This window comes from Schistocerca serialis, chromosome 11, assembly GCF_023864345.2.
Source record: "Schistocerca serialis cubense isolate TAMUIC-IGC-003099 chromosome 11, iqSchSeri2.2, whole genome shotgun sequence".
Classification (NCBI taxonomy): domain Eukaryota; kingdom Metazoa; phylum Arthropoda; class Insecta; order Orthoptera; family Acrididae; genus Schistocerca; species Schistocerca serialis.
In genome coordinates, this window is record NC_064648.1 from 82776791 (window position 1) to 82794759 (window position 17969).

At 43.7% G+C, this 17969-nt stretch overlaps 1 protein-coding gene across 1 annotated transcript in view; it reads right to left on the bottom strand.

The window, feature by feature from the left end:
* Positions 1 to 17969, bottom strand: part of LOC126427155 (ankyrin-1-like) — a 90626-nt gene that overhangs the window by 50848 nt on the left and 21809 nt on the right. The gene's annotated exons all lie outside the window — the stretch shown is intronic.

The following is a 17969-nucleotide window of genomic DNA, read 5'->3' on the forward strand; positions in this document are numbered from 1 at the left end:
AGACACTTAAATCTATACTCGATGTTAACAAATTCCTCTTCTTCAGAAACGCTTTCCTTGCCATTGCCAGTCTACATTTTATATCCTCTCTACTTCGACCATCATCAGTTATTTTGCTCCCCAAATAGCAAAACTCCTTTACTGCTTTAAGTGTCTCATTTCCTAATCTAATACCCTCAACATCACCCGACTTAATTCGACTACATTCCATTATCCTCGTTTAGCTTTTGTTGATGTTCATCTTATATCCTCCCTTCAAGACACCATCCATTCCATTCAACTGCTCTCCCAAGTCCTTTGCTGTCTCTGACAGAATTACAATGTCATCGGCGAACCTCAAAGTTTTTATTTCTTCTCCATGGATTTTAATACCTACTCCGAATTTTTCTTTTGTTTCCTTTACTGCTTGCTCAATATACAGATTGAATAACATCGGGGATAGGCTACAACCCTGTCTTACTCCCTTCCCAACCACTGCTTCCCTTTCATGTCCCTCAACTCTTATAACTGCCACATGGTTTCTGTACAAATTGTAAATAGCCTTTCACTCCCTGTATTTTACCCCTGCCACCTTTAGAATTTGAAAGAGAGTATTCCAGTCATCGTTGTCAAAAGCTTTCTCTAAGTCTACAAATGCTAGAAATGTAGGTTTGCCTTTCCTTAATCTTTCTTCTAAGATAAGTCGTAAGGTCAGTATTGCCTCACGTGTTCCAGTATTTCTACGGAATCCAAACTGATCTTCCCCGAGGTCGGCTTCTACTAGTTTTTCCATTTGTCTGTAAAGAATTCGTGTTAGTATTTTGCAGCTGTGGCTTATTAAACTAATTGTTCGGTAATTTTCACATCTGTCAGCACCTGCTTTCTTTGGGATTGGAACTATTATATTCTTCTTGAAGTCTGAGGGTATTTCGCCTGTTTCATACATCTTGCTCACCAGATGGTAGAGTTTTGTCAGGACTGGCTCTCCCAAGGCCGTCAGTAGTTCTAATGGAATGTTGTCTACTCCCGGGGCCTTGTTTCGACTCAGGTCTTTCAGTGCTCTGTCAAACTCTTTACGCAGTATCATATCTCCCATTTCATCTTGATCTACATCCTCTTCCATTTCCATAATATTGTCCTCAAGTACATCGCCCTTGTATAGACCCTCTATATAATCCTTCCACCTTCCTGCTTTCCCTTCTTTGCTTAGAGCTGTGTTTCCATCTGAGCTCTTGATGTTCATACAAGTGGTTCTCTTATCTCCAAAGGTCTCTTTAATTTTCCTGTAGGCAGTATCTATCTTACCCCTAGTGAGATAAGCCTCTACATCCTTACGTTTGTCCTCTAGCCATCCCTGCTTAGCCATTTTGCACTTCCTGTCGATCTTATTTTTGAGACATTTGCAGTCCTTTTTGCCTGCTTCATTTACTGCATTTTTATATTTTCTCCTTTCATCAATTAAATTCAATATTTCTTCTGTTACCCAAGGGTTTCTACTAGCCCTCGTCTTTTTACCTACTTGATCCTCTGCTGCCTTCACTACTTCATCCCTCAAAGTTACCCATTCTTCTTCTACTGTATTTCTTTCCCCCATTCCTGTCAATTGTTCCCTTATGCTCTCCCTCAAACTCTGTACAACCTCTGGTTCATTCAGTTTATCCAGGTCCCATCTCCTTAAATTCCCACCTTTTTGCAGTTTCTTGAATTTTAATCTACAGCTCATAACCTATAGATTGTGGTCAGAGTCCACATCTGCCCCTGGAATGTCTTACAATTTAAAACCTGGTTCCTAAATCTCTGTCTTACCATTATATAATCTATCTGATACCTTTTAGTATCTCCAGGGTTCTTCGATGTATACAACCTTCTTTCATGATTCTTAAACCAAGTGTTGGCTATGATTAAGTTGTGCTCTGTGCAAAATTCTACCAGGCGGCTTCCTCTTTCATTTCTTAGCCCCAATCCATATTCACCTACTACGTTTCCTTCTCTCCATTTTCCTACACTCGAATTCCAGTCACCCATGACTATTAAATTTTCGTCTCGCTTCATTATCTGAATAATTTCTTTTTTTCATCATACATTTCTTCAATTTCCTCGTCATCTGCAGAGCTAGTTGGCATATAAACTTCTACTACTGTAGTAGGTGTGGGCTTAGTATCTATCTTGGCCACAATTATGCGTTCACTATGCTGTTTGTAGTAGCTAACCTGCACTCCTATTTTTTTATTCATTATTAAACCTACTCCTGCATTACCCCTATTTGATTTTGTATTTATAACCCTGTATTCGCCTGACCAGAAGTCTTGTTCCCACCTGCCACCGAACTTCACTAATTCCCACTATACCTAACTTTAACCTATCCATTTCTCTTTTTAAATTTTCTAACCTACCTGCCCGATTAAGGGATCTGACATTCCACGCTCCGATTCGTAGAACGCCAGTTTTCTTTCTCGTGATAACGACATCCTCTTGAGTAGTCCCCGTCCGGAGATCCGAATGGAGGACTATTTTACCTCCGGAATATTTTACCCAAGAGGACGCCATCATCATTTAATCATACAGTAAAGCTGCATGCCCTCGGGAAAAATTACGGCCGTAGTTTACCCTTGCTTTCAGCCGTTCGCAGTACCAGCACAGCAAGGCCGTTTTGGTTATTGTTACAAGGCCAGGTCAGTCAATCATCCAGACTGTTGCTCATGTAACTACTGAAAAGGCTGCTGTCCCTCTTCAGGAACCACACGTTTGTCAGGCCTCTCAACAGATACCCCTCCGTTGTGGTTGCACCTACGGTACGGCTATCTGTATCGCTGAGGCACGCAAGCCTCCCCACCAACGGCAAGGTCCATGGTTCATGGGGGGGGGGGGGGGGGGGCATTATTAAGTTTATGTACTAATTTCACAGTTTTTGACGGAGTAATTTTTCCCGAAAACGAAGTTGTCCTTAATTTTGTAACGTAAACAGATAGCCAGCTTATGGTACGTACTATTTGTACTGTCTACGATAGGACGTATCGGATGGAAGTTTTTGTGAACTTTGAATTGACTCGTTAGTATGGGCGCCATTATTAATACTTTTCACCGGTCTATAACGTAATGCTTTGATTGAGCGACAGACAATTCATTTTCTAAGATTTCACAGAATTCTTAGCCTAACCGCGTTTGAACATTCTTTGGCGTTTTGGTACACTCCAAACCTAATTTAAGGCCTGCTATGAAATTGTCTACTATGTGTGGTTCTTTAATCGCAGGTGCGATATTGAATTTCAGCGCTTTGGACAGTAACTGGGTCTTAGCTGTTGAAAACATTAGAGAAGTTTTATTAATAAAACGTTCACAGAACGTGGGTGTGAAACCTGTATTATTGGAACATCCTTGTTGGTTACCTCTGGTAACACCCTTGGACAAATTTGACAGTTTTTTCGCATGCCTTGCAGCGATTTCTTCTTTCTGTTTACCAATGGAATCATTAGCCAGTGCCCAAAAATCATCTATTCGATAATTTTAAGACTTCGAATAGTGCATCGATATTTCAAGATACACCTAATAAGCTTTCTTGTTTAACCAACCTTTCTTTGTATACAATTCCGCAATTCTGTTATTGAGGATCTGAGCTATGAATTTCTTTTTGAAAGTAGGCGATTTGTAATATAATTTTTCTACATAATTCGGAGTACTAGCGTGGCCATTTCATTTATTAACAAGTGTAAACAGAATAACGTGACCCCGAATTTTGCTAGCGGATATTCCATGCCGCAAAACACAATCGTTGTTTCCGTTGAACGGACAGCACGGCTCTTATCAGAGACCCATCTGAGAAGAAATTCGCATGTTCTAGGTCAAAATGCGAGTAGATTTTTGTTTTGTAGAACATCTTCACCCCCCCCCCCCCCCCCCCCGGAGACAAAACGCGACGTTGTTAAGGCGGTAATGAACGGAAGAATTTCGAAACACTGACTACCTCTAACAGGAAAGAGAGGTAGTGAGCCCCACACAGCGTATCCCAGACCGACTCGTGTTCACGGTCGGTGCAGCAGAGTCCGCAGTCCGTGTTTAGCGTCCCAGATTCGATTCCCGGCCGAGTCGCTAATTTCCTTCTCTCGGGGTCTGGGTGTTTGCGCCGCCCCCGTAACTTCGGGTCATCTCCACCGCCGAGCAGATCGGCCAAGCTGAAGGAAACGTTCTTCTGTCTTAAAACTTCCTGTGGCGTACACATTTTTTACGCGCCAATGTTTTCCGGCTCAGCGTGAAACATCGCTTTCAAACGATATGAAGCATACAAAATGCACCGTCATGAATGTACCTGTATACCCTCATGTGCATAACCGTAATACGTTATGGTGCTCTTTTCCAACACTTGTCGTGTATCAATCAAATCTAAAGCTAAAGCACCACAAAATTAGTATCGTGATGGGGCATGCAGTAAAACTAAGTAACCACGTACAGACCCAAACTTGAGACGACTTTGCGGAATGTGGTGGTGGGTACTTTGTTCACCGAAGCCGTTCTTCGCTGCGACGTGACGCCGGTCTCGCTGCTCGCTGCTATCCCCAGCCCCCCCCCCCCCCCCCCCCACCAGTGTGCTCGCAGCAGCCGGTTTCCACCAGCCTCGCCGCGTGACGTCACCCGCTGACCCTGGACTGGCGCTCGCAGTTATCTGCACTGCGCGGACGCCCGCTTTCTGCCCACAAGCGGCTGTTCCGCTGGGCCAGCGCGTCTCCTCGAAGCTTCCAGGCTTGCAGCGAAATAACGAGAACAATCGAGAAACTGCGGCCAATGAAGACGCCTTACCGAGGATCACCCTACCCACGCGCCATTCGTGGGCGGAAGAGGAACCTAAATTTTTCCGTCTGTTCCCTTGTGCTGCGCCGAGTACGATGGCCGGAACTTATTCTGTGGCGGCTGTTTTTTGCAGTAACCCTTATATATTTGCGCTGGTCACTTTCAACAGTTCCCAGTAAGTGGCTGTTGTCTGCGCTCTGATTCGTTGATGCAGAAGAGACTGACCGGTCGCTGTATTCGGTTTTATACTACCGGAGCACTGGTGCCACATTTTGTGGCTTTGTATTGAACCAAGAGCAAGGAAAAAATCCCTCTAAATCTCGTAGTTACAGGTACGAATTCTTACAATATAACCGCGCAGAATATCGCTGTATGACGTCATCCCCGCAAGCTGCACTTACTTTAGGTTCAAATACCAAGTTTAATTTCTGACGCTTCAAACTAAGCACAGTAAGAAACTAACTACAGTAAGGTCCGCACTGTGGATCACCACACAAAAACTGTCAAGAGTTGACGCCATCGTTGTTTTCTTTAGTCCTGTCTGAAATATTTCGGTCGAGAAAAGTCACGTTAATAAATCTTTGCGTGAGTTTATAAAAAACTGCACCGTTCATCACGTAATGAATATATTTTTAAAGCACCTACATGAAAGAGGCTACAAAGATGGTACTAATTCTCTTTTAGCCAATTTAGAGACTAACCGTCCACAGATATAATTTTCATGTTTTATGTCCATCTAGGTGGTAACGATTATTCGCATATTTTTATGTAAATAAGTAAAAAAGAGGAAATAATTTGTACACGCGGTAAGTATAAAGAAATACGCAATGCTAATTTCTGTACGAGAAAAAGAAAGATAAACAGCTGTTTGAAACTCATAGATAAGGAGACAAAAATCCCTGACTTGCCGGCCGTCCTGTTTCCTTGGAGTTGGCAAAATTTACACGACAGAAGAAAGAAGGCATGGAGGTCGGGGGCATATTTAGATAAACAGTAAGGAGAACGGTATTTGCTATCAGCAGATTTGCCCAAGTATTAAGCATTTTAATCGTCAATAAACGAGAGACGGAATTATTCGTGAGTGGTAGCGAAAATTCATTGTATCAGCTGTGCAACTCAGAGACAAGCAAAGGTCCTGCAGTGCTTTAGAGAACGTTACTACACCTACTGTGGCATTTCGTAACTTGTAATCGCAGTTTTACGTACGGAAAGGAACGACGCTTCAGTGATACTGTAAGTGAACTAAGGGTAGATAGGGCGTGAATTACAAGTTAATGAACAGCAACACTGACAGGTCACCATACACTAGGTATTTACGCGTTAGAAAGCACTTGTGTATAAATTTCTCAGCATTATTTTGAAAGAAGAATAAAGCCATTGATGCAGTGGTTTTCCGTACTTGGCTCTCCACATAACGAACTTCTACATCCAATTTTAGAATTCAAACACTTACACTCGACCTATTAACGATACCTGCGTCTTTGTATACGTCAGTTACACGCGGAACTGCATCGGTTACGTGTACGTACATAATTAGCTTGTGTACCACAGAGGAGTAATATGGGTTCAATAGAAGCAGGCGTATACTGATCACTTACGTACATTATCTTTCATTGCTTAAGGAAAGATTCCCGACAGTAAGCTACACAGTGTATGTACTGGGATTAAAGTCAGCACGTGAAGTGTAACCAAGCGTGTTCAGAAAGTACCAGATTCTGTGAATTAAAATTAGGGGCAGCAGTGATTAATTGTAAGGGCACAGAAGTACTTTGATGGTTAACATTTCGCACGTGTTCTTGGAGGCACATTACGTGTACAGATATTATGTACGTTATTGAAATTATTCGTAAATGCAATATTGTCAAGCAGATTGACTAAGAATTTAAAGAATTCCTGGCCTTGTGTAAAATGAGCAAGGGGATCGAGACCATGAGTTGGGCTGCTCAGTACCGCACTGGTGTAGAAACTAAAGACGACAGGTAAAAGGCGGGACAGAGGGCTACCATCAACGATTCACTCGTTTCCAGAATTCACATTTTTTCGCAGTATTAGATGTACGAATATGACTGCATGCCATTACGAATTCAGCGCCTTGCCAAAATGCGGACAAGGCAAGACTTTTCATGTGTTGGAACATGCGAGGTATTTGACCAAATGTGGCAGCTGCAAAAAACCATGTAAGGGGGTGGGGGGTGGGCTGAACGAGATTTTTGTACGCAGTCCACACAAGTCAACAGCAGCCAAAAGCCACGAACTCTGAACACCGCAGCAAAGTGTGTGGAAGACAGTGCGTCGGCGGTTACACTTCAAACCGTACCGTCTGGATCCCTTACAACAAGTAAAAGCGGACTGTTACGGCCGGCGCCTTCAGATTTGCGCCACATTGCAGGGATTGAGGATGGAAATTTCGCCCTCACGCTGATATTCAGCGACAAAGCAACTAACACTTTTCTGAAAAAGTTTATCTCCGCAATGTGAGAGTGTGCCGTACTGAAAATCCTCACCAAATTTCGGTGCATGAACGCGATTCGCCGAGGGTTAATGTATCCTGTGCAGTGACAGGCGAAACTGAATGGGCCGTTTTAATACTGTGACACAACTGTGGCGGATACATCTTATCTCGATATGTTGCAGTTGTTTCGACTACTCATTCCTTCAGGGAGCATCGATGTTTGTTGCTACCTAAACGACGAAATTTCGCATCGCTGGATTGGCCGTAGGCGGTTAACGCAAGTACTGATCAGCTTGCAAAAGCACTTAACAATGGATGTTTGAAAATCTGAAACTGGTCACGGGTTTGTGTAATTAAGCTGTGTGTGTCGTAATTGCGGTTGTCTGCTATATTCAAGTCATAATGTTTATAATTCTACTACAGCCCTGTTTCTCTTAATGTTTATTTTCGAAAATCTAGCGATTAAAATAGGGTTTCATTTCACTGTGGCTGACTCAAATGAACTTGAAATATTAGCAGAAGGCCACTCGATCACTGATTACACAAAATAGAGGCCATACTGGATGTTGCCGAGAACTCGCGTGACAGGTATGCACGATGATCTTCAGAGCCATTTTCTTTGTTTTTAGACCACTCGGCCAATGGGCTTGCGAAAATTTGAAAGGGCGGGAAACACAGGAACGTAACAGTGAGACGCAGTACAAAAAACGGTGGGCGGGAGAGAGCGCGGTCTGCACTCGTCCGGGGAGTGGCGGCTGCCGCTGTCTGCCGTGCTCACGTGTCAAGGGGCGTGCGCGGCTGCACAGGTGTGGACCTGCCTCCACACCAGGGACAAGCGGTGCCCGGCACTGAACCTGCCGATTCCAACTGTGCGTCACCAAAACGGACATACAACACTCTCCGAAAGCTAACATGCGTGAAATACGTGCCACACAAAAATTGTTACTGTAACATTCCATTTCTTTGGCTCCGCTGACTGACAACCATACTGTAACCTGACAACCTGTCCCAGAACTCTGGCCGAGCAACGGATCACTTTTCCACCACAACACTTTACAGAAAATAATATAGCAGCCACGCGTTCTGTTGTATCCGTGAGTGTGTGTGACGTCACGCAGCACACCATTACGCCACGGGTCAATGTCGGCCGCTATCAGCAGCTGCGAGCTGCTCCAGTTTAGGCAGCCGCCTGTACTGGAAATACGGGTACTTGCACAGCGTTGATCCTTTGAGAAAAGTGAAACACACGACGGAAGTCTGAGAAAACTGTAGATTTTTTTAACTCATTAACTACTGAATGGTGTATCACCAAATGGACCACCAAGGTGACAGTGAAATTTTCGCGAACCGTTTTTTTTTTTTCTACATCTGAGACACTGAAGTACCGGGTGTTCATAAGTAAAATGCAGCTACTGACCGAAGTCCACTGTGGTCTGTGAGTATGGTAAGGCAGCGAAACACTGTAGACATGCTAATGCGTTAACGCGAAACCAGTTGGCGCCGGAGGAAATCAATTCCACTGTTGGTTAGCAGGTGCGAATCTGTCACTGTGCAACACCTCGCTGAAGTCTCCGGTGCTCATACTGAACAAGTTCTGCAAGTGGCGGTTAACAATATCGACATTCTGCCTTTCTCACTTGTTTGTCTCTTCCTGTCCACATTCCGTTCCCAATCCATTACATATGGGAACATTTCTTTCCAGTGTAAATCGGTTCCGCAAGGGCGCATTAGCATACCAAGTTTCGCTGCCATACAGCAGTTACAGCCCACGATGGACCTCTGAGTGGCTGCTCAACTTCAGATTACAAGCACACAGTGGTACAGCGAATGACGGACATTTGCCACGCTGGACATTTGCCACACTTGCCCCTTCGCCAGGTAGCTTGACTAGCGATCCCTCAGGTTAGGGACGCCCTTCCTCATACTACTTCTGTCCGCTTTCAAACCGGCGTCTTCCCATCTTACTCGATGCAACCAGTACGTAAGGGACCTCCTTCATCGACATCTCGGGGAAATACAGAGCTTCTCCGAAATCGAAACATTTATAACATTTGGGAAACGAAAGCAATACCGACGACTAAGTCAGTATGTGATTAGTTGTGCCAAGTATAAATACAGATCCCTCTGTCTGTACGGTAGCTTCCTTTCACGCTTACTTATTGAGATAGAAACAGTCCATCGCCAAGGGAACAACAAGAACGGAAAGATGTAAAAGAGTGCGAATGTACGCTAATCATTTTTTTTTTGTCGCTGCATTTGTGCCTACTTTAATTACTAAAACTGCATGCCCAAAAGACAATAAGGAAAGAAGAAATGGGTATGTGAACGTTTGAAAAGAAGAACGACATACTCCATATTAATTTACTCTCTAAAATCCGATATCTCTTGCGGCGAAACATTAGTTAATAAAGTGTAGCGGGACAATGTTCAAAACATGACTGAAAATACGCTACTAAATAGAGATAAGAACTTCTATGATTGACAAGTCATCTAAAGTCTACGTACATATTTAAAAATGTTAGAGATAAGTAACTGTGGTAATACAGAATGCTATGCTTGTAACGTACGTTGTTCTACATTGTTTAGCTCTGGTATTTACAGAGTCACAGAGAAAACATCCTAGGTTTTGGAGGGAAAAACCGTAATTGTAATGATCTACACTAGAACAGAAACAAGAAGCACAACGTAAGGAAAAATAATGTAATGCCTGTTCCAACTCACAAGTGACATTGAAGCAGATAGTTCCTGTCACTTAGGGTGGTCAGCGGTTATATTCGACAACCTGAATAAATTAATAACTGGCTCCTTTTACCGACCCCCTGTCTCATATGAAACAGTTGCTGGACAGTTCAAAGACAACTTGAGCCTCATCACAAATAGGTAAGCTACTCATACAATTATAGTTGGTAGCGACTTCAATCTACCTTCCATATGTTGTCAAAAGTACATTTTCAGACCCTATACAAAACAATTTCTGTAATTGTTCTACATGGTCTCTTCAAATTATTTTGAACAATTAGTTAACGAGTCCATTCATATTGGAAATGGTTACGAAAACACACTTGAACTCTTAGCCACAAATAATCCCGAGCATCACGACGGATACAGGGATTAGTGAACAAAGTCGTAGCGAGGATCAATTCCGTAAAAAAGAAATTCACCAAAACTAAAGACGAAATATATCTATTTATAAAAGCTGCTAAAAATTCGGTAGACTTCTTTCTAAGAGACACTCCCCAATCCTTCCAAACTATGTAAGTGAAGACCATATGAGGCTTAAAGTTCAAAGAAATGTTATCAACAGCACTCGAGAGATTCGTACCAAATAAATTAATAAGAGACGGAACTGATACCCCATAAATGTGGCGGAAACTCCTAAGAGATTCTGGTCCTGTGTTAAGTAAATCAGCAGAAAGGCTCAGTTAGTAGCTTTACTACGCGGCGGGTGAGGAGGGGAGGGGGGGGGGGGGGACGACACAACGGACCCAGCCCTTCGGAGCAGCTAAAATCGTGGCAAATGTCCGCACACCGGTACAGCACGGTTACTCCTGCACGCAGGTTACCCTCAGCCACGTGTCAGGGCGATACCTCGCCACCGTCTCCACGTTGAGTCACGTTTACTGCCAGCCCAAGTACCATGTGAGACACCACAGTGTGAAATTTTATGCAACTATAACATTTTACTGGTGGACAGAACACCTAATGAATTGAAAGCACCCGGAAACACTGTGCACATTCCCAAGTCAGGAGTGACCTTACTCCCTTATTACTGGATATCTATGTGTGACCCAAAGAGCCGATTCCACACACTCGCGATTAAGTGGAGGCCTTCTTAGGAAACTGTTTTGGCTGCCGCTACTGCTCATCCGTGAACGCCACAGTTTTCTACAATTCAGCAAACCTTATCTCGCTACACACGACACGTTTCGAACAGGTCTTTAATACGGCGTGCATGAATTGCGTTGTATATTTTGTGATAGGCGAGTATAAATACGAAAGCCACCACACATAGTTCCACGTCACGAAAGCGAAGGGCATTTAGAGCACCGATTCCGGGTTACTTATTATACATAAAATTCGCGCAACTTTTATCAAATCATCCTGTCCCTCACGTGTGACGACAGTCACTTTTCCCTGACGTCACGCGTTCTTTGCTGGCAGTGGATGAGGGAAGCACACTGAACAGTCGTGCTGATCTACCTGTTTGCGAAGTTAAAATTGTCAATTTCGTAGTTTTGATAGTGAAATTTGCGTTTTAGGACGATGTGCAGTCTACCTGATACACGACATTTCTGAACTTTTCAAGGCAGGTCATATTCAGTACTTTGTCACGCCCAAGTGTCGGTAAATGTGACGTCAGTGGCCACCCACGATTCCGAAACTGTGACTTACCATCAATAACGGGTAAGGTTTCTGTAACAGTATCTGGCTAAACGATATAATGTTTGCTGTATGTTTCTGTCAAACATAATTAGCAAATGCCCCCACAAATGTTATAATTTTGACGTGATTCAGCCCTCTGACGGAAACTAACAACAAATCTACCTCGACTCTCGCAACTGTTGCACTGGAAATGGCACAAATTAAATCTAGATTCTGCCGCCGTTACAGGCTGCACATAGAAATTTACACTGCACTTTAATCGTGTAATTTGAACGTCAAATAAAGAAGCTGGTAAGTGACGCCGTCAGAATCACCGACATTCATCCCTCCCTCACATAATATACGACTGAAGCGCAGGCCGCACAGAACACGGCGCGTCTCACAGATCGCTGACGCGTTGCTTTGTCGACACACCGGGCTCTCTCATCAGACAAATAGTAACACGAGAACAGCCCAACAAAGCGATGCAGCGTTGTACAGTGCTAAAAAAATTTCATCAGCAAATCACAAACGAGGAGACGTGACAGAGCGATAAAAAATACGAAATGTTTATTTCCTGAAGCACAAACATTACGATATATTCTCAAGAATTCGCCAAGTACTACGCAAATGGTCGCCTGTTTGTAATGAGGGTGTTGGGGAAAGCTGCAGATTGCTCGTTGACCACAACCTTAATTCCATAAAATTGTGGAAATACGGAAATGAACGCGAGTGCTGCGTCTCACCGCCACAAGCGTGTCGGCGTGACGCCACGAGTTGTGATTCGCGAACGGATTTCAGGATCTGCAACGCCCACGCACGAAACAGCTTCCTACGTCTCATTACTTTGCAGACGAGTTTACGTGTGTAACATCTGACGTTAAGCATGTAAGCGAGATAAAGTTTAGAAACGGTTTGAAATTGTTCTTAATGTGTGTTCGAAAGCAAGTGCTCATTCTGAAATACTGGGTGAATACAGTGTGGCTAATTTGCGCTCCTTTTTAAAGAAAAGCCTGTTTATCGCGCGTCTACATTTTTGACACGCTATGTCTACTGATGTGATCTGATTTTTGCAGATACCCTACGGGGTGTGGGGATACTGTCTGCAAACTGCGTCGCGAATAGCTAGGTACCGATAAACTAAAACGATACGTCTGATGTCTAAGTTGACTCCATGAACAGCGACAACGTGGCCGGGGGAGGGGGGGGGGGGGTAGCGAAAAAATCTCTCCAATTTTTGTAGTCTTGCGTGCAGTTTCTTGGAAGTCGGTAACTGCCCTCATTCTGAAATACTGTCTGAACAACGTCCGCGTGTTTCAGCGCCCTTAGTCACGTTACCTCGCGACGAGCAATGTTTCCAACTGCGGTACCTCTCTTACTGTGTGACAACCGCAATTTAAGAGTATACCTCTGAATGAGTACATCTTGACAACATGTTAGATGTCTGAATTCGGCCACATTACGCGAAACATTAAAAAATAAATTTCTGCCACGCCTGCAAGCCGCTACACGCCTTGTCGCACTAAAACTCACTTACTACAAAGTTCTGCGTTTGATGGTTTTCGTAAACTTCCGTCCTACGAACATAATCAAGAAAGCGAGGTTTTCATTTTAAATGCCTGTTGTACGTTAATTCCGTGGAAATCTACACTAACCGACTGAATGTGGCGTTATTTTCCATTCGTTACATGTTATTCTCGCTCAAGTTTTCATAGTCTGGAGCAAGGCCATAAGGAACGACCAATAAATCACTGAACACTCAAAACGGTAATTTAACACACTGTTAGCCACCCCTTTGTTCGTAGCGGTCGTAATTTTTCAAAGTAAGACAAAGTATTAGACAAGAGCAGTAAGTGAGTTATGCGACAAACCACACAGAAGGGTGCAGAACACCCGCCGCTCCCATAAATTCCTGCCTTAACTTTCTGTGGTATTCCCCTGGCCACGCAAGATACACAAGCTCCGTCTGGGCAGGCAGGACAACGTGGCACGCCGCTTCCCTCCAGGCTGCTGCGTCACAACTGGGCCGCACAGACAGCCGGCTGCCCCCTCCCCCCCCCCCCCCCCCAGCGCTGACGTCACGGGGCGGCGTTGCCAGCTCGCGCGGCAGGCGAGGGAACGGCTGCAGCAGGGCGTCTACGTCTGTGTCGGCACTGCCGGACCGCCTGCGTCCCACCCACGCCACAGTCAGTTATCTCGAACCGCGCTATAGAGCTCGCAACACACACCCCCTTTGCCTGGCGCCCCAAAAACCGGATTTCGTCAACCGATTTCCCAGCACCGCTTTTGGTCAACGCAAAGTTGGAACAAAGACGCTGCATTTTGGTCACGGGATGAGGAGAGGTGTGAACACAACATCTTCCGTCATCGTGCTGAGTGCCAGTGACTTACGCGCGAGCTTCGCGATTCGTATCGATCATTTGCTACACCAGAAATGACGGACGAATGTGACAAGTTTTCGTTAAAGAAGGTTACAGGGATATCAATGCTGAGATCATCGGTGCCTGGGCTCACGTACTACTTACTCTAACTTAAAATAAGTTACACTGAGCACGACACACATTTACCCTCAACGTGTGGACCAACTGAAATCATTCTGTGATTTCGTTGATACTGGATGCGGCAAAGTTCTGGGTAGTATTAAAACTAGATGGTTGTCATTGTTGCCAGGAGTTATGAAAGTTACTGAACCTTTGAAATCTTGTTTTCTATCTCAGAATAGGTGTCCCACGTTGCTGAAACAAATTTTCGAAAACCAACAGTCACTTCTATGGCTTCATTTCACACAATGCCCATTGAAAATGTTTTTAAATTCAATCCAAAAATTGGAAATAACCACGGTTTCAGCTTGCTTCAAGAAATAATAAATACCATTTTAATTAACTTGGAAAACGAAGGTACTTTCACTCAGTCAAAATACGAGCCTTTTACCAATTCTAAGACACTTCGACACTTTTGTGACTTGTTTGGAAAAGTAGAGTTCTCCACTTCAACCTCTGAAATCATTTCATTGGAGAACACAAAAAAAAAACTGTTTCTTGGGCTGAACTTTTAAATTTTCTGATAATTCTTAAGGCAGTAGACTCATGTGCAACGTTTCAGACGAGAAGGATGCGTGAACAACATTGTATCCCAGAAACTTGAGGAATTGCAAAAAGCTAATTTGGAAACAGATGAGAGACTATGCGATGTATTCAATACACTTAAAAGTACAGGTATTTCATCTAAAAATATAGACACGCTTGTGAGTTTTGCTCCTGCTGTACCAGACAAATGTTGTTGTGGAAAGAATATTTTCAATTGTGAGTTCCCTTTGGAGGGTGGAATCTGTAGTGCCAGAACCACTTCATTCCCCACAGGTGTTAGTGTGTCTCATATTAGAGGCCAACACCGAACATAAAATTCTTTGACAAGTACAGAGTAGAGGTGTTCTTATTCGGTAACTGTACTGTCTAATTATGGAATTTATAGTGAATTCTTGCAACGGGCCTTTGTCCTCAGAAGTTGACTGTCGAAAGTAGTTGCTCTCTGTCCCAGTGTACTTAAAACCAGAATAAGCAAGCATTCTTCAAAACTATATAATGTATGGATGGTCAGTGTCCGCATCAAGTAAATCCTACCCCATATTTAGCAGATTGTGTTCCGCATTTGGGGGCTGCATTCGAGAGAGACGTACCATATGTCAAAGTTTAAGCACCATTTAATATTTTCGTGTGTTTTAATTCAGACATAAATGTCGAGTGGCTCTTTACATACCACCTCATAGAGCCACTCTGCTTCCTAGTCAAGCTCCCTCAAATCATTCAGTTCTTATCTTCCCTTAATAGCGATCAATCAACAAAATTGTAATATGTTGTCTTGTGTATCCAGTACGAGGATATTTCATTCCTTAGCTCATACAACAGCCTGACAGGTGGTGGTTCAAATGGTTCAAATGGCTTTGAGCACTATGGGACGCAACTGCTGAGGTCATCAGTCCCCTAGAACTTAGAACTAGTTAAACCGAACTAACCTAAGGACATCACAAACATCCATGCCCGAGGTACGATTCGAACCTGCGACCGTAGCGGCCTTGCGGTTCCAGACTGCAGCGCCTTTAACCGCACGGCCACTTCGGCCGGCTGACAGGTGGTGGTTTTCTCGGCTATTTTTCCAGTACTTGAACGAATTTCAGCCACAATCTAAGTTTGTGTGTCTGGTGCGTGCTCAGTGAAACGAAAACGAAAATAACCTCTGTTTGCCTGGTGGCTGTTGGTATTTGAAGTCAGGAACATGTTTCATTCTGAACACCGACATTGCCATTAAATCTGAATTTTGCGGAGAACAGGTTGCCTTCATAATGGCGAGACCCTTTTGCACAGGATTTCGGTCACCCAGGGATCTTATGTTGATGCTGTGACATTGTTAGGGTGTACTAACATGTAAATTTTATTTTCTACAGATCTCACACAATTACTTCATTGTGGTTGATCAGCGTTGTTGCTTGCTTTATGAAACAGTGTCGTCTTTGATGTCTGTTTTGAATTTTGTGTGAAGTGTGTTTATGGTACTTTGGGAGCTTTTCGTTGCAATCCTTTTCATTGGGGAGTTTTTTAAATGTAATTAATGTTCGTGTGACGATTTTTCGCTGGGAATTGCGTGTGAAGCTCATTTTCATTCTACTAGGTTGCATGTGATGAATACTCATGTTTAGCCAGTGTGACGAACTTGGTAAAAATTTAGCATTTTATTTAAGTGTGTTTCAGTTAGTGTTTTTTCTGTATAAAATTTTCATTTGCGTTATTCGAAAATAGTTTACGTGTAGTCGCTGCAAAAGCAGTACGAGGTGAGGAGTCAGCAGACGAAATGCCCAAAAAAGAGACTGCGACGGTACAGAGACGTGTGGGAGATAGATTCTCCCCACTTTTAGCCACGAAAATGTGCAAAATGAAACAGCAGGTTCCTCCGATGCGAGACAAATGAGTGAGCCAGACTTCAGTGGTGCAGCGGAGATGTTTAGATTTAGGATGTGCACAGCCTGTTCCACTCACAGCTAGCAGTGTTTCGGGTCGAGTGCACAATTTACTAAGTGTGAGTGCGGGCGAGGCTGAAGCAACGATAAGTGAACAGAGGGCAGCAGTGCATGTAGCTCTGAGCAGAACATGATTGGCCAATTTGGCCACGCTGATAAAAAGAATAGCGAAGAGTTAAAGGCAGACTGCAGACTTGCTGGCGTCAAAGGAGGAGCTAAACTGAGATTTAGTTGCCGAATATGGTACCTTAACGAATACAGTAGAATCACTGAGCTCAGAAATTGATGATATGGAAGAAACGTTCAGAACTTAGCAATCAAAATCAAGGACGACACTGCGCAATTTGAAGAAGCTAAGGTCATCGGTCTCTAGACTTAAACACTACTTAAACTAATGTAAACTGACTTATGCTAAGAACAACACACACACGCATGCCCGTGGGGGCGCTCGAACCTCCGGCGGGTAGGGCCGCGAAATCCGTGACACTGCGCCTCAAACCTCGCGGCACTTGGAGATGCAGGAAACAGGTTAAGTGGGACAGAAGGAGAACAGGAAAGGGTGAGCGGGAAAGGCGGGTTGCCAGGAGGCTAGAACAGGAGCATGGGGGATGTGACTGATGGTGATCATAGGGAATTCTTTAATCTACTAAAACGAATGCTCATGTTCACTGGCAACATACAGGGTGGCGCACGAAATGTGTTACCATTTTGTTTTTGAATATGAACTTTACTGTCAATACGATCTGAAAGGAACATATACTATAATGAAGAGTCGTCCATGGAGATTTGTTCTAACTCATCACATACTCAATATGTCCACCATTTCGTTTCTGACCTTCCTTCAAACGAATACTGAAGTTAGTGATTACCTACGGCACATGTCTTTCGCAATTTCAGTGCAAGCTTGAGAAATAAGTTTTCTGACCTCCATTAAATCAAGTGGACGTTTCGGGGAAATTTTTTCCTTTAGGTACCCCCAAAGAAGAAAGTCACGTGGAATGAGGTCTGGACTATGAGTTTTTACACGAGCTTTTGGACATGCAGATCATTTCACTCAGGATTCCAGGTCGCTTCAATGACGGACAAAATTGGCTCCCCAATGGCGGACATATTGAGCATGTGCTCAGTTAGAACAAATCTCCATGGACGGCTCCTCATTGTAGTATATGTTCTTTCAGATTGTATTGACAAAGTTTATATTCAAAAACAAAGTGGTAACATATTTCGTGCGCCACCCTGTATGTACGCCAAGTACGGACATTATCGAGACACTTGGCAGCGAACAAACAGCAGGAGTTTTGCAACTGGAAAGTACAGTTAAGGAAACGCTCGATGTTGCAAATACAGTACATGCACAGAAGCCTTAGGCAAATCGTAACAAAT